Below are 20,062 nucleotides of genomic sequence, written 5' to 3'. Positions count from 1 at the left end.
CTCAGTTGCCCCTGCGTGATCCTGAGGGATTATGAGCTAGTTTGTAGGAGGTCCTCTCTTTCTGATAGACTGCAGGGACATTCCTGGTATGCTTGTGCCTTCAGCCGTGGGGCATGAGAGCTGTGGTGCTGCAAGGAGCCTGCTGGAGCTCCAGACCAGAAGAATCTCAATGTGGACTGTGCGGTCTGCTCCCTCCCATGGGCTCTGGAACAGGGCAATCCCAGTGCAGAGCTGGGCAGATGCTAGAATTGTGCTAGAGGTGAAAGAGGCTGTTGGCAGAAGGAAGCAGAGGGAGAGTGTTATCCCTGTCCTGCTTGCCCCCCGAAACACGAGAATGGGGATCTGCATTTAAAAGCAGGGAGAGTCCTTCAAATTAAAAATTAAAAGAATTGGCTGAAGTTGGGGAAGTTGTGCTCTCTCAAAGGGCCACAATTCCAATCCATCTCTGAGATTGACAGACACAGCTCTGTCCTGACAGGCGGAGATTGGGAGAAGCAGGCAAGGTAATATTTCTTCAAAAAGAAAGAGAAGGCAGCAGATTTAATGAGCATCGTTCAATTCAAGTGGGAGACAGCTCAAGATAAAAGAGCAAATTGGAAAAAAGGTAAGTGTGTTTGGGGAGCCCGAGGGAGAGCCCGTGGCAGCTTGGAGCTTCTGTGTCTGTGCTTGCTGGGGAGGGCAGTGTTAAAAGGAACAGGGCACTTCACAAGTCGCTGGCCCTGTGGTGTGGGTGTGATGGGGATATGTTCACCCCGCTGGTGTTGCATAAAGAGGCTCCTTTTTTATTTTGTTTTTAGACCTGCATGAATGTTGTATAGGGTAAAAAGCTTATAGGACTCAAAACAGCATTGAATACACTTTATATGGGTTATTGATCTTCAGGCTTCAAGGCATATGCTGACTACCGGCTGTGGTCAGGAAGGAATTTTTTCTCCCCCACAAGCCATTGCTTAATTATTGTAGGGCTAGCACTCCTCAGGAGCATCTAGTAATGACTGTTGTTGGAGATGGGTTACAGGATGGATCATTGGCTTGATCCAGTGCAGAAGCAGGTGGGACCAAAAATCTGTTCTGGTGTAGCAAGAAGCGAGATCCTGAACTAGGTGAATCATTGATCTGGTATGGCAGGAAGTAGGAGAACTACCTTAATGAACCATTGGCCTGATCTAGTGTGGCAGATTGTGGGATACCGGGTGAAATGGACCATTGGTCTGTTATGGTGCAGCAATAGGTAGGATCATGATGTTTAGGCATCATCAGCAAAACAATCAACCAAGTTCCAGCAACAGAATCTTTCTTACTGGTGTCTCCACACGAGGGAGAAAGAGTCCAGCTGGATTTCTGAATTTGATCCTGAACTTGGGGTGCTTGCATTGAAGAAAACCATCTATAATGTTTTAAGTGGTACTGAGTTGATCTGGACTGATGACCATATTTCCTCTCTAGACCTCCCCATTGTTATGTGCAGAGTGGGCACTGATCTAGCTGACTTTGTGAGCACAAGTGTGGGTCCAGTTCAGAGATTGGTTCTGAAACATCACAGATCAGCTGTTACTTGTCCCTCACCTATTTTAATTGTTTGTGCTACAGGATGTGTTGTGCTGGACCTAAAGTAATTTCTGGACCCTTTCGTGTCCACTGCCCAGCTGCACATCTGCTTTATGTCAAAGGTTCCCTGTACCGCTGCCCAGCTTTTGTGATGCCTTGCGAAGATTAGCATCTGATTGAAGAGCAGTTGGCTGAAGCTGGACCAGACCAAGGTGATGCTAGTTGGAAGAGGGATGTGTTTTAATGAAGTCTCCTCCTCCGTAATGATCCCATCCATTGAAAGCACCTGCCCCTAAGATAGCTAAACTGGTCTGTAGTCTTAGAGGCCTTCAACTCTGTACTGCACTTGGACACCCAAATAGCTACAGTGGCAAAGGACACCCACTTCCGTCTGCAGTGGCCAGATGATGCCTGGTCCTATCAGACTTAGATCTGGCTATGGCAATCCACACTCTCATATAATCTAGGAATAAAACTCCATGCTCTGTGAAAGCTCCAGCTAATTCAGAATGCAGTGGTCCACCTGCTCAGCAACATGTGTTGCTGGGATCTCACCAGCCCAGTTTGCCACTCTCTGCATTGGTTTCCCATTGAGCCCAGTTCAGTTCAAGGTTGCTGTCAGGGCTGAATCCGCACTCTGGCACTTCAAATGCAGAAGGTGGGGGCCCACAAGGATTTTAAAAATTAATACTTGCCAGTCCAGGCTTGTATTAAACTCCCAAGGTTACAGTTTTTCTCTGACCTTAGCTTAGTAAACGGTGCCACCATCCAAATGCAAAAAAAACCCTTGGACCCAGGAAGGAGCACTTGGGAATTCCTCCTTGTGGGGTACCCTCACGTTCTTTCACCCGCCCTCCGGAGAAGAGCTGAGCAAGAAAACAAAGGACATTAGCTGTTGCTACCAGCTAATCAAACAACATATGCACAAACCTCTTAGGACACCAAAAATTCAACCCTGTTCTTAAAAAAGGTAAATTTTATTAAAAACAAAAAGAAAGAAAATACATCTGGAATTTAGGCTTATGCTCGATTTTAAAAGAGCAATTCCAAAAATTAAGCACCCAAAAAAGCTTTCTTGGGGGTTCAGCTTAAAGGTTACAAGCAAACAAAAGTATCTGGGGTTAGCACAGAGGAGTCCATAAGCCAAAATAAAGAAATAAACCTGATCGTGTTTATCTAAACATTCCTTACATATTTGGGGGGGTTCAAATAAGTAATTCTAGGTATGATTTGATGATTTCTCATACCTGGCTTAAAGCTTTACACAGCATTCCTGCTGCCCTCTGTTCCCCTCTTTCACGGAGAGAGACAACAGACACAAAGGGAAAGCTTCTTGTCCAATTTTAAAAAGTTCTAGCCTTCCCATTGGCTCTTTTGGTCAGGTGCCTACTCCTTTTCTTTTACCCGTGGGCTTGTTAACCTTTTACACGTAAAGCAAGCAGAGAACAGACACCAAGAGGGATTTTATCGCTAACTGCCTGGCTGGGTGTCCATAAAAGGGAGCTACCCGCCTGCTTCATTTATCACAGTTGCTGTCCTAATTTCCACCCCAAGCATGGGATCAGCCCTTGCTACCCTAGGGACTTCCCAAGATTGCTCCCTTCTACAGGAGCGAAGGAACTGTCGACCAACACAGGGAGATGGGCTCATGACTGTGAGAGACAGAACCTTCATGGGAACTGGATCTAGACCATGAACTCATTGCTGATGAATGAGCTACGTGCAAAGCCCACCTCTCTGCCCAGGCTTTATGGCCATAGTGCATTTACTCCACAACACTCTCATGCTCTGTTATTCTTTAACAACAACAATAGTAGTATAAAGAACAGTGCAACCCTCAATCTGCCATTTGCCATCAGGGAAGAAAAAGAGATAGGTCATAAGAATGGCCATACCGGGTCAGAACAATGGTCCATCTAGCCCAGTGTCCTGTCTTCCAACAGTGGCCACTGATAGATGCTTCAAAGGGAATGAACAGATCAGGACAATTAGCAAGTGATCCATCCCCTGTTGTCTAGTCCCAGCTTCTGTCAGAGGTTTAGGGATACATGGAGCATGGGGTTGTGGCCCTGCCCGTCTTGGCTAACATCCTTGGGCCTATTCTCCACAAACTTATCTAAATTTTTTTAACCTCAATTAATTATACATAATTTTTCTTAATCTTAAATGTCGTTGATGTCAAGGGAATGGGCACCAGCATAAGAACCTAGATAGATTCTATCTAGGCATGCAGGGTAGGGTGTGATTGTCTGATTTGAATGGCACGCCAGCTAGGGGTTCAGGTCAGCCTCTTGGGGAGTGAGGGGCTGGGCTATAGGCAACATGCACTGGTGCTGTCTGCTCATTGCTGTCCCCGCCTCTTGCCCTTGCAAATGCCACATGTGGATGTTGGTTTTTAATCCAGGATTAGTAATTTTCTCAGGTAGTGTTGTCTTGTCTTAAACATCTGACTTTAATCAGAGAAATAAATGAAGGTGCCATGTGTTTGCCTGAGCACAGATGTTAAGCAGCAGTAAACAGGGATGGAATAAAAGGTACTTTCCCCCAAAGCACTGGTCCGTAGAAATTAGAAAATACTGACTCAGGATAATAACTGATTCTGATTGCCATATGGCTCAGCAAACTGCAGACTGAGAAGGGGCAGGGGGACTTGCTGCACACAGGCTTTCCCACCAGGCTTTCTCTGGCAAGGTGAGACCAGAAGAAAAGGGTGACAGGAGAGGGAAGGGCAGTTGAACAGAGACTAGACAGAATCCTGGACAATGGACTCTAGGGGAACAATCCTGCATTGGTCTCCAGGAGGTGGATTAGAGGGCACCTCCTTGTACAGTTTTTCCTTCTCTTGTGACAATGACTTTGTGATTAGGAAGCATTGTTGATGAAATCCCAAATGGTCTTCTTCAGTTGTGCAGAGCACCAAGTGGGTAGAGAAGTACAAGGGAATGGGGTGCAGAGCTCCAGCAGGGTCACAGGAGAGAAAAGAAGAAGCCATTGGCTTGATTCATACTGATTGGTGCAGAGGGGTCCACATTGCTCAAACCTTGAGCAGACAGGTAAGAGTCCCCCCCAGAGTAGGATGCATGGCGTTTGCACTGTTGCCCTCCCCGGGGTTACCATTGTGAGGTGGCCTTATCTTGTGGCTGGATCTGCTACCCCAATATGTTGAATTGACATTTCCTAGGTGCCCTGGTCACACCCTCTTCTGGTTATCACCACCCACTTCTGGGGCTGCATCAGCTGGTTATGGGTTCCACGATGGAATGGGAATGTTATGAGCATCTAGCACCATGGTGATCCTCATGTGGGAGGACATGCTGCCTGGGGCCCTGTGCCAGGATCTGGACTAGCCTCTTTGGATGAATCAAATTTTGTATCTTCATGGTAACCCTGGCTTCAATAGGTGACACTGAGGAAGAGGTGAAGGACAAGTCATGCCACCTGTTTGAAGACACCATCCAAGGTGGTGATGCCTTTTGTAATATGTCAGGGATGGGGAATTGGCACTGTAGCACAGATGTGAGCCTGAGGGCACAGATGAGACTTCTAGCCATCTAGATGAGCAACAGTTTGTGTCTAAGTGGAAAGAGCTGGGCAAAAGAAAAGGCATTCACCTGTATTTCCTCAGATAGTGAGAGAAAACAGGATGTTCCCCATCTTAGCTAAGGAGAAGGATCTGGGAGTGATTTACAGGATGTGGAAATTACACCTGTTGGTGTTCAGAAGCAGATAGGACTGGGACATATATGTACATTCGAAGGTGGTAAGTCCAGAACATGGCTGTAGCATAAGTAGGGGAGGATAAGGAATATCTTCAGGGTGGTGAACAAGTTTGGTGATAAGGAAGCTAAGAAGCCATCCTGGGTCAGCTATGCACCAGCAGCCATTTCATCTTGTGCTGTGATCGCCTCAGATTACGTACACTAAGGAGGGTTTGTCCTGGTAAGTATTTAGTAGCAGATCCTCACTCGTGCAAATTGAAGTGCAAATACTTAGTCCTGCCATGAATAATACTTAGTCCTGCCATGAGTGCAGGGGACTGGACTAGATGACCTCTCGAGGTCCCTTCCAGTCCTATGATTCTATGAAGTCATCCATGTCCCTTGCCTGGGAGACCTCTCTGGAGCACTAAGATGTTACAGGAAATGCAGCTACTGCTTCAATGCTATTCCCTTTAAGTCACTACCTAACCCCCCAGCATGTTTCTAAGGGATGCTGTGGTGCTGGAGGTGCCATCTTTCAGACGAGATTTTAACATGGAGGCTCTGATTCTTTATTGTAATTAAAGATCTCTTTGCACCTTGTGCAAGAGTTGGGGTGTTGGTCCCAGTATAGTGGCCAGATTCTGCCTCCCTGTAATTTGAACTGATACACTATTCTTCTTCACTTCCTTTATGTAATGTTGCTGCATGTTATTAAACAATTACCATGTTATACCCAAGAGGTAGATGCATTTCAGTATTGGGTGAAGTTACATGCATGTGTATGAATGTTTGTAGTCTTAATACTCTTTTAGCATAGCGTTTTGTATGTTGTGTATATACAAAGTCAAGCACTCAACATTTAGGAAATGTTATATTTATGGCTGCCCGGGCAATCTTAATTCCGCTCCCATGTGGGTATGCAATTATGATAGAGACTTGCCTAGTGTCACATGGGAAATCTATAGTAGAATCAAGATTAGAATCCATCTTTCTTGAATCCCAGTCTAGTGCCTTAAACACAAGAGATCATCCTTTCTCCTCTTGAAATCTGCCTCATTCACTGGTCATCCTGTGCACTTAGTGAGACAGAAGTCCTGTAGAACAAACTCTGTGTGATTGTCATTAAAGACTGTCATAATGAATACATCCAAGGGGGATGAAATGTATATGAGTGCTTCAGGATCAGTTGAGATGAAAGCCACTCTACTGTAGATATATAAGATATTATAAAAAATAGAGTTAATAAATACACACTGTCGACAGTTGAGTTTGGGTCCCATCAATTAGGCTTGGTATTCATTAGTGGGGGAGAAGTACAGTCAGATTTCACTGACTCAACCAGGCCTTCTATAAATTGTGGTCTGTTTGCTCTGACATTTGATGAATTATTCTTCGTAATTCACTGTCTGCTGCGATAAATCTAATCTTTCCATTTTTGGTGTCTTAATAACTCCTTGAGTAACACTGAGACATTTTGTTTCTGGGTGGGGAACACAACTAGCTGGGATGGAAGAGAGCAGACATGACAGATAAAAGTAATGGTTTGGAGTCTGGGAAGTGAGGGTCTCTGCCCTGGAATGACAAGTTCTTGCCCTGTCAGCCTTGGTCCTGTAGACGTGTGGGGAGCGAGTAGTCCATAGTGCCATGCCACAGATGGCCAAGTATTTCTGAAAAGGTGGCAGGAGCAGAATGAGTGTCGACATGTCCTGGACCTCCTCCAGCAAGGGAATGTCAGGTTTTGAGTTCAGAGAAGATGCTAGCCTCAAAAGTGAAAACTCCAAAAGTGTCTGTCTTCAAGAGGCTTTAGAAATACGGTAGCAGACCCTCGCAAGTCTGTAGAATGAGATGAGTTGGTAGCTCTCAGTCTGTTTCCAAGTGAGCAGGCATCCACTTCATAAAATCCACTCTCACATTTGTCACTAATTGGGCCCCCTCAGTGGCTGTCTCATCTGAGAGACCAAGAACTGACCAGTCTATGAACTCCCTTTACTCCTGGAGGGCTCCTGCAACATGAGCTCACTGACCTCCGCTGCCCTTTAAAAACCAATTTACTTGTGTGCTCTTGAAGCTATGAAGCTTTTTTGCATTTTGCTCTGCTTGAAACAGGGAACTATCTGGTTATTTGCACATTGTGTTTCTTAGTCACTGGTTGATGCTATTGAGTTTGGGCTTGTGACATTGCAAAGGGGAAGTTCAGTCGAATCGTGGAAATCAACGAATGGCTACGCAGATGGTGTCGGAGAGAAGGGTTTGGATTCTTTGACCATGGGATGGTCTTCCAAGAAGAAGGATTGCTAGGCAGAGACAGGCTCCATCTCACGAAGAGAGGGAAGAGCATTTTTGCAAGCAGGCTGGCTAACCTAGTGAGGAGGGCTTTAAACTAGGTTCACCAGGGGAAGGAGACCAAAGCCCCGAGGTAAGTGGAGAAGTGGGATTCCGGGAGGAAGCACAAGCAGGAGACTGCAAGAGGGGAGGACTCCTGTCTCAGACCGAGAAAGCGGGACAATCCGTCCCTATACGCTTAAGTGCCTATACACAAATGCAAGAAGCCTGGGGAACAAGCAGGGAGAACTAGAAGTCCTGGCACAGTCAAGGAATTATGATGTAATTGGAATAACAGAGACTTGGTGGGATAACTCACATGATTGGAGTACTGTCATGGATGGATATAAACTGTTCAGGAAGGATAGGCAGGGCAGAAAAGGTGGGGGAGTTGCGTTGTATGTAAGAGAGCAGTATGACTGCTCAGAGCTCCAGTATGAAACTGCAGAAAAACCTGAGAGTCTCTGGATTAAAGTTAGAAGTATGAACAACAAGGGTAATGTCATGGTGGGAGTCTGCTACAGACCACCAGACCAGGGGGATGAGGTGGACGAGGCTTTCTTCCAGCAACTAACAGAAGTTGCTAGATCACAGGCCCTGGTTCTCATGGGTGACTTTAATCACCCCAATATCTGCTGGGAGAGCAATACAGCAGTGCACAGACAATCCAGGAAGTTTCTGGAAAGTGTAGGGGACAATTTCCTGGTGCAAGTGCTGGAGGAACCAACTAGGGGAAAAGCTCTTCTTGACCTGCTGCTCACAAACAGGGAAGAAATAGTAGAGGAAGCAATAGTGGATGGGAACCTGGGAGGCAGTGACCATGAGATGGTCGAGTTCAGGATCCTGACACAAGGAAGAAAGGAGAGCAGTAGAACAGAGACCCTGGACTTCAGAAAAGCAGACTCCGACTCCCTCAGGGAACTGATGGGCAAGGTCCCCTGGGAGAATAACATGACGGGGAAAGGAGTCGAGGAAAGCTGGCTGTATTTTAAAGAAACCTTATTGAGGTTGCAGGAACAAACCATCCCGATGTGTAGGAAGAAAAGTAAATATGGCAGGCGACAGCTTGGCTCAACAGTGAAATCCTTGCTCGTCTTAATCACAAAAAAACAGCGTATAAGAAGTGGAAGATTGGACAAATAACCAGGGAGGAGTATAAAAGTATTGCTCAGGCATGCAGGAGTGAAATTAGGAAGGCCAAATCACACTTGGAGTTGCAGCTAGCCGGAGATATTAGGAGTAACAAGAAGGGTTTCTTCAGGTATGTTAGCAACAAGAAGAAAGTCAAGGAAAGTGTGGGCCCCTTGCTGAATGAGGGAGGGAACCTAGTGACGGAGGATGTGGAGAAAGCTAGTGTACTCAATGCTTTTTTTGCCTCTGTCTTCACAGACAAGGTCAGCTCCCAGACAGCTGCACTCTGCAGCACGGTATGGGGAGGAGGTGACCAGCTCTCTGTGGGGAAAGAAGTAGTTCGGGACTATTTAGAAAAGCTGGACGAGCACAAGTCCATGGGGCCGGATGCGCTGCATCCGAGGGTGCTAAAGGAGTTGGCCGATGAGATTGCAGAGCCATTGGCCATTATCTTTGAAAAATCATGGCGATCGGGGGAGGTCCCGGATGACTGGAAAAAGGCTAATGTAGTGCCCATCTTTAAAAAAAGGGAAGAAGGAAGATCCAGGGAACTACAGGCCAGTCAGTCTCACCTCAGTCCCTGGAAAAATCATGGAACAGGTCCTCAAGGAATCAATTCTGAACCACTTAAAGGAGGGGAAAGTGATCAGGAACAGTCAGCATGGATTCACCAAGGGCAAGTCATGCCTGACTAATCTAATTGCCTTCTATGATGAGATAACCGGCTCTGTGGATGAGGGGAAAGCAGTGGATATGCTATTTCTGGACTTTAGCAAAGCTTTGGATACAGTCTCCCACAGTATTCTTGCCAGCAAGTTAAAGAAGTATGGGCTGGATGAACGGACGGTAAGGTGGATAGAAAACTGGCGAGATGGTCGGGCTCAACGGGTAGTGATCAATGGTTCCATGTCTAGTTGGCAGCCGGTATCAAGTGGAGTGCCCCAAGGGTCGGTGCTGGGGCCGGTTTTATTCAATATCTTCATTAACGATCTGGAGGATGGTGTGGACTGCACCCGCAGCAAGTTTGCAGATGACACTAAACTGGGAGGAGTGGTTGATACGCTGGAGGGTAGGGATAGGATACAGAGGGACCTAGACAAATTAGAGGATTGGGCCAAAAGAAATCTGATGAGGTTCAACAAGGACAAGTGCAGAGTCCTGCACTTAGAACGGAAGAATCCCATGCACTGCTACAGACTAGGGACCAAATGGCTGGGCAGCAGTTCTGCAGAAAAGGACCTAGGGGTTACAGTGGACAAAAAGCTGAATATGAGTCAACAGTGTGCCCTTGTTGCCAAGAAGGCTAATGGCATTTTGGCTTGTATAAGTAGGGGCATTTCCAGCAGATCAAGGGATGTGATCATTCCCCTCTATTCAGCACTGGTGAGGCCTCATTTGGAGTACTGTGTCCAGTTTTGGGCCCCACACTACAAGAAGGATGTGGATAAATTGGAGACAGTCCAGCGGAGGGCAACGAAAATGATTAGGGGGCTGGAGCACATGACTTATGAGGAGAGGCTGAGGGAACTGGGATTGTTTAGTCTGCAGAAGAGAAGAATGAGGGGGGATTTGATAGCTGCTTTCAACTACCTGAAAGGGGGTTCCAAAGAGGATGGATTTAGACTGTTCTCAGTGGTAGAAGATGACAGAACAAGGAGTAATGGTCTCAAGTTGCAGAGGGGGAGGTTTAGGCTGGATATTAGGAAAAACTTTTTCACTAGTAGGGTGGTGAAGAACTGGAATGGGTTACCTAGGGAGGTGGTGGAATCTCCTTCCTTAGAGGTTTTTAAGGTCAGGCTTGACAAAGCCCTGACTGGGATGATTTAGTTGGGTTTGGTCCTGCTTTGAGCAGGGGGTTGGACTAGATGACCTCTTGAGGTCCCTTCCAACCCTGAGATTCTATGAAGTTTAAATGGGAACAACCAACAATCCTATTGTCAATAAAAATGTTAAAAATTGTGGAGAGCTATTAATATTAATAAACCTCACTCAATCTTTGCTCAGGCAAAACTCCTGTTCACTTCAGTGGGAATTTGCCTTCGCATGAGCAGGATCTGGCTCTCTACAGTTTGTAAATCTCTGTTTAAAAAGAGCCCCCCATATCTTGGGTCTAAAAGACTGTAGAATGTCATTTTCATTCCGCACAGTGTTTCTGAGTCTGTTTAGTGCCCAGTCCTCCTTGGTTCCTCTCCCCTTGAATTCTAGGACTAGCTGCTCCAAGAAGCAGTCATTAATGGTGTTTAGAAATTTTATCTCTGCATTCTGTCCTGAGATGACATGTTCCTAGTCAATACGGGGATAGGAGTACTCCCCTATCATTAGGTTTTCTGTTTTTGTAGACCCTCTACTGTCCCTGAGCATTTCACCATCCTGGTCAGGTGGTCAGCAGTATATTCCTACTGCTATACTCTTATTATTCAAGCATGGAATTTCTATCCATAGAAATTCAATGGTACAGTTTGAGTCATTTAAGATTTTTACTACACCGCTACCTCAATACAACGCCACCCAATATAACACGAATTGGGATATAACGCGGTAAAGCAGTGCTCCGAGGGTGCGGGGCTGCGCACTCCGGTGGATCAAAGCAATTTCAATATAACACAGTTTCGCCTATAACATGTAAGATATTTTGGCTCCCAAGGACAGCATTATATCGAGGTGTATAGTTGACTATACACATACAGTCTTTCTTTCTTTCTTTCTTTTTCTTTTTCTTTTTCTTTCACATACAGTGTTTCTCCCCCACCAGCAGAAAAAATTCTGTCATCCTTATACATTTGTACCCTAGTATTACTGTGTCCCATTGATTATCATTGTTCCACCAAGTTTCTGTGATGTCTATTATATCAATATCCTTATTTAATACCTGGTGTTTACCTTCACCTCTCTTAGTATTTAGACTAATAGCATGTGTCTAAAGAACTTACAGAATCCATGTTCCTCTGAGTTCCTCAACGCTTCCAGACCTTCACTCTGCCTGCAGAAGCTGGTGGAGAGGTGTTGTGCCTCCCTCTACTAGGATTGATGGATTAACATTGAGTGTGGGGGCGGTAGATAGGGTGGAAGGTAGGGTGACTAGACGTCCCGATTTTATCGAGACTGCCCCGATATTTGCTTGTTTGTCCCGCATCCCGACCAATGTTCGGTTGGGACACTGGACAAACAAGCAATTTTGCCCTCCGCTCTGGCGCACAGGCGGAGCCTGGAGGGGCTTGTCCCCCCCCCCGCCCGACACCGCCCCCTCCTTCCCCCATTGGAGCCCCCCCCCAAGCCGTGCCCCGGCCCCGCCCCCATCCCCGCCCCCTCACGGCCCCATTAGATCCCTCCCCAAATCCCTGCACTGGCCCCGCCTCTTCCCCAAGCACGCTGCATTCCTCCTCCCTCCCAGGCTTGCGCTGATCAGCTGTATGGCGGCACAAGCGCTGGAGCGAGGGGGTGACACCAGCATGCGTAGCGCGGCCATGAAGAAGGTAGGGCCAAGGCGGGAATTTGGGGAGGACAAAATTGCTTGTTTGTCCAGCGTCCCGAGCTGCGTGAAGGTGGGAGAGGCCACGGGGCGCCTGGCTGGGCCGCCAGTGCCGCGCCCAGACCCCATGCCTGAGGGGCAGAGCTGCCGCCCACCAGCCCCCTCCTCTGGGGTGGCTGGCGGCCCACGTTCCTCGAGGGCTCCCGTGTCCCCCTGCCCCTTTGCCCAGCTGTTGCACGTGCCGTGTGCCCTGTCCCGAACCCCCCGGGGCCGCAGCGCAGGGACGGGCCGTGGGCAGGTCGGCGCTACAGGCCATTCTTTTACGCGGGGACAGACTTGCCCGACGCGCAGGGCAACTTGGTAGGGTCACAGCGGCCGCAGGCTGAGCACGCCTCAGCCGCTCACTTCCTAATCCCGGGGTGCTCTGTGCTGCAGGGCAGAGCTGCTGCCTGCTTGAAATGCTGCTGTCTGAGTGGGCGGGATTGCACCAGCTGGGCACCTTCCCCTATAGGGGGAGGTGGAGACGAGGCGAGCTGGTGCGGGTGGGGGCCTCCGGCGGCTTTTTTTTTTTTTTGCTCTGCCCCCGCGTCCTGATATTTCACCTTTGTCATCTGGTCACCCTAGAGGAAGGAATGGGGCCTACTTGAATGCTTGACCACCTACCCTAAACCGTTGTCAGTACTAGGTGGATCCACTGAAGGTAGCTGATGTACTGAGCTTCTGCATTTCCCAAGTGCCCTACTTTTAACACACTTTATATCTGCTGAGTAAAGGGAAGCCCTTCGTTCAGTTCAATTTCAGTCCTCTGTCTGTCTGTCTATAGCACGATAACTTGTGAAAATTGCATCCAATCCATTCCCAAATTTCAGGGAATGTTCTTGACAGCGATTGGCAGAATGCTGTTGATTTTTGTGGAAATTGGAAATCTGTCAAAGTGTGATTTCCACTAAAATCACCAGTTCGTCCCTCAGTATACAGGGCCGAAGTGGTGTCCGCACAGAGGCCAGTAAGAGGAGAGCAGAGTCTGGATACAGGAGTTAGGCAGTAGTCTCAGGGTTCAGGTGTAGGGTTCAGGTTGGGTTAGAGTTAGTGGGCCTCTCGCTCCACTCTGGCCAGCTCCCCCTCACCCCAGTCCCTTCCCCTACCTCACGATCAGAACCCTATTGATTATGGTGAAAACTGGAAAACAAGAAATGCCTGATTTTAGTGGAAATCAGGATTTTCCAGTGGATTTTGGTGAAAACAGAATTCTGACTGGGAGCAGAGGGGTGAGGGTCCCAGTTATAGTGAGGATGAAGGCTGGGCTGGGTGTACAACCGACTAGTAACCTGCCTTGGATCCTGCCCCCAATTATGGATGTACAGTGGTGTTTGACACCTGATCTTTCATGTGTCCCCCTGAAATCCAGATAGCCACACCCAGAGCTGTGATTGAGGTGGGAATGTTAGTGCTCTGTGTTTCAGGAGTGAAACATTAGCACAGCCACTGTCTCAGCACAACCGCAATGACAAGGTAACTCCTGGTACTGGGGAACAAACCACAGGAGATAGCTTTCATACAAACAGAAGGTAAATTTATTCCAACCTCCCACCCCCCATCACTTTCTCATTGTATGGTCCTTATGGTCTCATCATTCTCAATGCATGATCGCTCATTGTGTCATCCCCCTCACTGCATGATCACCCACTTCTTGAATGACTTTACCCAAGCTTCCCCAGACTCATTTGGCTATGCTACTGTCTGGGACCAAAAGGAGACCAGTAGCAGCCGTTGTCATCCTGTGCATCATCATCTGTGATGACTGTGCCAGAGACATGAGGCTCCCAGTGAATCCTAAGCTGCCCAGCCAGCCCCCCCTTAATTCCAGGCCATTTCACAGGTCATAAATTTCAGAAATGCATGAATCAAGAGCTGCAATATATAGGAGTCAGGAGCAAGGATTTTTAATGAATCTGTAAACTCAGGATTCATACCCTATGACTGGAGAATTGGTAATATAGTACCTATTTTTAAGAAAAGGAAGTGATCTGGGAAACTACAGACCTGTTAGTTTCACCTCAATTGTATGCAAGGCTTTAGAACAAATTTTGAAAGAGAAAGTAGTTAAAGACATAGAGGTAAATGGTAATTGGGATAAAATACAACACGGTTGTACAAAAGGTAGATTGTGCTAGACCAACCTGATCTCCTTCTTTGCAAAGATAACTGATTTTTTAGTCAAAGGAAATGCAGTAGATCTAATCTATCTGGATTCCAGTAAGGCATTTGATACAGTTCCACATGGGAAATTATGAATTAAATTGGAGAAGATGGGGATTGATATGAGAATTGAAAGGTGGGTAAAGAACTGGTTAAAGGGGAGACTACAGTGGGTCATACTGAAATGTGAATCATCAGGCTAGAGGAAAGTTACTAATGGAGTTCCTCAGGGATCGGTCTTGGGACCAATTTTATTTAACATTTTAATTAATAACCTTGGCACAAAAAGTGGGTGTGTGCTAATAAAATTTGTGGATGACACAAAGTTGGGAGGTATTGCCAGTATGGAGGAGGACCAGAATATCATACAAGAAGATCTGGATGACCTTGAAAACTGGAGTTATAGAAGTGGAATGACGTTTAATAGTGCAAAGTGTAAGGTCATGCACTTAGGGATTAACAACAAGAATTTTTGCTAAAAGTTGGGGACATATCAGTTGGAAGTGACAGTGGAGGAGAAAGACCTTGGTGTATTGCTTGATCACAGGATGACTATGAGCCGTCAGTGTTATGCAGCAGTGAAAAAGGCTAATGCGATCCTAGGATGCACCAGGTGAGGTATTTCCAGTAGAGACAGGGAAGTGTTAGTACCATTATCCAGGCACTGGTGAGACCTCATCTGGAATAATGAGTGCAATTCAGATCTTGCATGTTTAAGAAAGATGAATTCAAACTGGAACAGGTGCAGAGAAGGGCTACTAGAATGTTCAGAGGAATGGAGAACCTGCCTTATGCGAGGAGACTTAAAGGGCTTGGCTTGTTTAGCTTAACCTAACGAAGGCTTAGGGGAGATATGATTGCTCTCTATAAATACATCAGAGGGGTAAATACCTGGGAGGGAGAGGAGTTATTTAAGTTAAGCACCAGTGTTGACACAAGAATAAATGGCTATAAACTGGCCATCAACAAGTTTAGGCTTGAAATTAGGTGAAGGTTTCTAACTACCAGAGGAGTGAAGTTCTGGAACAGCCTTCCAAGGGGAGTATTGGGGGCAAAAAACCCTAACTGGCTTTGTCAAGGTTCCTTCCCCACTCTGAACTCTAGGGTAGAGATGTGGGGACCTGCATGAAAGCCCCCTAAGCTTATTTCTACCAGCTTAGGTTAAAACGTGGTACGCTGCCACCACCAAATGATTTAACAAGAAACAGTGAAAGGACCACTTGGAGTTCCTATTCCCCCAAAATTTGAAAGTATCTTGTCCCCTTATTGGTCCTTTGGGTCAGGTGTCAGCCAGGTTATCTGAGTTTCTTAACCCTTTACAGGTAAAAGGATTTTGGTGCCTCTGGCCCGGAGGGATTTTATAGTATTGTATACAGGAGGGTTGTTGCCCTTCCCTTTATAGTTATGACAGGCTTCAAGACTGAGCTTGATAAGTTTATGGAGGGGATGGTCTGATGTGACTGCCTATAATGGTATATAGCTGATCTGCAACTGCTAGTAGCAAATATCTCCAATGGCTGGTGATGGGACACTAGATGGGGAGGGCTCTGAGTTACTACAGAGAATTCTTTCCCAGGTGTCTGGCTGTTTGGGTCTTGCTGAAATGCTCAGGGTGCAACTGATCGCCATATTTGGGGTTGGAAGGAATTTTCCCCTGGGTCAGATTGGCAGAGACCTTGGGGTTTTTTTCACCTTCCTCTGCAGCATGGGTCACTTGCATCTTTCAACTACAGAGTGTAAATGGTGGATTCTCTGTAGCTTGAAGTCTTTAAATCATTACTGGAGGACTTCAGTAACTCAGCCAGAGGCCATGGGTCTATTACAGGAGTGGGTGGTTGAGGTTCTGTGGCCTGCAATGTGCAGGAGGTCAGACTAGATGATCATGATGGTCCCTTCTGGCCTTAAATTCTGTGAGACTCCAGGGTTTTATTCCTGGCTCTGCCACTGTCTTGCTGTTGGGGTCTGCGTGAGTCACTTCTCTGTGTATGTCAGTTTTCCTAGCTGTAAAATGGGAATAATACTGAACCCTCGCTCCCCCTTTATTAAAGTTTTGAGCTCCTGTGAAGTAACAAGGCTCTGGAACATGGCAGAGTATTAGTAAATGGCACAGCTCTCATGCCCCTATCATGTGCTGATGCTGCTCAGTCCTTGCTGCTCCCTAAACCTCGCAAGGGGGTGAAATGTTCCCCAGGTCCCATGTTAGGCAGTCACAGAACCTTCCACTAGTTTCCCCTCCATTCTGAACCCCTATTTTTAAGCATTTACACATTTTTTGGAAACAAAAGCGACTCTTTGGTCCCAGCCATGAGTGGTCAATAAAGCTCCAGTCGCCCTGTTTGCATGACTCGGTTACTCACGCTGGTGCCCTGGCCACGTCCCAGCTCTGTGGTTTCATACCGTTCCCTCTGCATTCTCAGGTGAAAACAGGATTTGTTATTTCCTGTCCTACCAAGCAGCTGCTGTGTCTCAGGCCAGTGTTTGGCGAAGTGATCCTTTATATCCAATCCCCACTTCGAAAGGGGTTGTGAGACAGAATTAATGAACGGTGAGGGAGAAGAGTGCATAGACATCCTTGGGGGCAGGAGGTTGAAAGGCCCTCTGCACTGGGAAATTGAGGCTTTGAAATTGTTTTCATTTCAATGAGAGTTAGATGCCTAAGTGCTTAGGCCTCTTTTGGAAAGGGGACTTAGGCTCCTAAATCACTGAGACGCTTTTGAAAATGTTCCCTTTAATCTCCCTCTGCCTCTATTCCACATCTGTAAAATGGGGATAATGATACTTCTTGTCTGTCTATTTTGATTATGAGTTCTTTGGGACCAGGACTGTTTTTTACTGCGTTTGTACAGCACCTAGCACAATGGGGCTCTAGTCTTAATTGAGGCCTCTAGGCATTACCACAGTACAAATAATAATAATAAATAGCAATTAATAAGTACCTAGATAAATAGTGGAAGAGCCTTTATAGCAGCTCCCTGCAGCTTGAATACTAATGTAGTAATCATGAAAAGATCTTGCATGTTTAAAATTAAACAAGCCTAGTTTTTAAGGATTAAACATTCAGTGCTGCATTTTCAAGCCAGTTAAGTGCAATGGCACGTGCAGTTGCCAGGAGAGCATGTGCCGAATGGGTAACTGCACATCCAGATGGCTAATTAGAGACCCCGGCACGTGCAGGTATCCCATTCACCTGTCTGGCTGCAGTAGCTACGTATGCAGTTGAGCACCTGACTTGTTTGATGATGTGGCCCTGAGGTTCCCCTTCTCAGGTTAAACCTGCTTAGAAACTGTTTCCCCACCACATTCTACACAGTTTCCACGCCTGCTGCCAGGGTCACAAATGGCATCAGCCAGCTTGTCTTGTCTTCATGAGACCTGGTGTAGTCTGAGGTGAACCTGGGAACCCTTTAGGTATCCTACGGGACAGAGTGCCCCAGGACCGTCCCTCACTATTCTGCTGACTTGGGCAGGACGTAGAGACTGGGTGCATGACATAGGTGCTCCCTCCTGCCTTCCCCTGAGGATATTACTGAGCATGCTGCCTCCACAGCTACAGCCACACACTTTTGCCTTTGTGGAGTGGCTGAGACTCTGTGCTGGAGGGAGAGAGGAAGCAGGGATTGGCCTCCTGTTCCCCACCTGACAGTGCTGGGAGCATGACTGGCTTTGTCTCTGAGCCAGCAAAGCGCTGTGGACTCTCATTGGCTGTAGTGGGAGGGGGATGTCAGAGGGAATGCCAGCACTTGCTCACACGCTCTCTCACTTGCCTGGGACCTTCTGGGACATACAGCAGCTGAGTGGCCTGCAGCAGAGGCAAGAGCGGCTGCCCTCTGTGAAAGCACTGGACTGGGAAAGGACGTTTTCATGATGAATGAGGAAAGTTTGTTGAGCAGGGGACCTGTGGCCCAGAGCTAATTGTGCTGCCACTTTATCTCATCCTCACACCTGCTCACGTGATGCCCCCGCTGCCAGTACAGCTCCCCTCCCCACAGATCCTGGAGAGGCCATCAATCCTCTTGCTACGCCTGAGCTCTTCCCTGTGCTGCCCTAGCATGGAGTGTGTACGCATGCATGTGTGTGTGTGTACGTCTGTGGTTTTCTGCCTGGACAAGCTCAGCTGACCACTGGGGCTAGCCTGGCTCTCCCTGTGCTGGGTGGTCACAGCAATTCAGGCTATTTATAAAAAGAGACCCTTCTGTCTGAGAGAGTCCATGGGAGCAGCTGTCTGTGCCCCGTATTTAGTGGGAAACCACAAGCTCAGCAGGGGATATGTGCCTCACACCAGCCATTACTGCTGGGAGGAGCCTATGCTGGTATTTTTATTTTCAGAGTGTGTTCAATTCTGGCAAAAGTGGCTGGTGACAGCCCAGGGGACTAAAGGCCTCTAAAACCACAGGGCAGGCACCATCCAGGCAGGGCCAGTACAAATTTATCCCACGAACTGTCCTCCCAAATGTACCTCAACACCAAATTCAGGCCACTTGACCCCCAGTCCTGTGTTTTAACGACTAGACCATGTTGCTTCAGTAATCAGATGGACCACTGATCTTGTCTGGTGTGGCTGGAAGTATGATACTGGACCACTGAGCTTCCAGGAGCTATCCGATCCCCCTCACAAGGGGTTAGTTCTTTAAAATAATCTGAAGTCAGAAACCCCAAATCCAGTGAATTATTGGGAAGGAAGAAAGGAAAAGAAAGAAAGAAACCTGATTATTTTCATCTGGAGAGAGGAATTTTGATAAGCCTGAATTGTGGACCCACTGTAATTCAAAAATACACAACTACTCATTTTTAAATGCAGTTGTTTTACTTAAATCGGTTTTGCTGCCAGGACCAAAAGGAATAAAATACATTTTAAAAAGGTGCCTTCCCAGTGAGGCGGCTGAAGCTCCCTTTGAATCCAATTGAAACCAGTAGTTTTAGTGGAAGATGCCGCGGGGAGTGGGAGGGGGTTGCTGTTCTCAGCAGCTGCATCAGGGAACAAGCCACTCCTGGGATACCCGTCCTTCTCCATCAACATAAAGAATTTCTGTCTAACATGTTGCACGAAGGCCTGTTTAGAAGGGCTTTATTCATATTTAATTGCCAGCTTGCTGCACTTCCCATCTTTAATTACCTTTTAAAAAGCAGATTATAAAAATGCATGGGCACTCAGTTTTCACCCTCCACCCCCCAAATTATGTGCTCCTCCAATGTTCACATTAGTGCAAACCAAGCACAGTGGAAAAAGAGGTTCGGTGAGCATCCCCCACCCAGCTCTGCTGATGCATCTATGTCCTAAACTGCGGTTCGAAACCTGGGCTCCCTATACACACAGACTTGATCAAATTCACTCCTGACCCACAGCTCACCTGGCTATTCCAATGCTGGGCCCCTCACGCATAGTGCTGCTGAGACACTCATCTGCCCCACCACATGCCCAGCTATCCTGTCCTGGGCCTTTCCTGAGACTGTCAATTATCTGAATTTTGTGACTGAGAAAATGCCCCTTGGAAAGCTACCTGTGAGCTAAAAATATTTGAAACCCAGATCTATGGAAGTGCAAACAGTAGTTCAGTAACCCAACAGCCAAGCTAGCCGCCAGCCACAAATTAATAATGCATGGTGACATAGCTGGCTTTAACAAAGCACACGATAGTCTTCTGATATCCCTTCTATAATGTAAGCACCATAGCACATGTGCTGCCAAGGTATT

At 47.0% G+C, this 20,062-nt stretch overlaps 1 protein-coding gene across 6 annotated transcripts in view; it reads left to right on the top strand.

Annotated features, from left to right (window-relative positions):
* The window catches only part of ADCK1 (aarF domain containing kinase 1), a 126,948-nt gene that overhangs the window by 76,045 nt on the left and 30,841 nt on the right, over window positions 1-20,062 (top strand). The gene's annotated exons all lie outside the window — the stretch shown is intronic.

Source organism: Mauremys reevesii, linkage group 4 (genome assembly GCF_016161935.1).
Source record: "Mauremys reevesii isolate NIE-2019 linkage group 4, ASM1616193v1, whole genome shotgun sequence".
Taxonomy (NCBI): domain Eukaryota; kingdom Metazoa; phylum Chordata; order Testudines; family Geoemydidae; genus Mauremys; species Mauremys reevesii.
The sequence above is the reverse complement of the archived record's forward strand: the minus strand, read 5'-3'. Positions and strand labels throughout refer to the sequence as shown.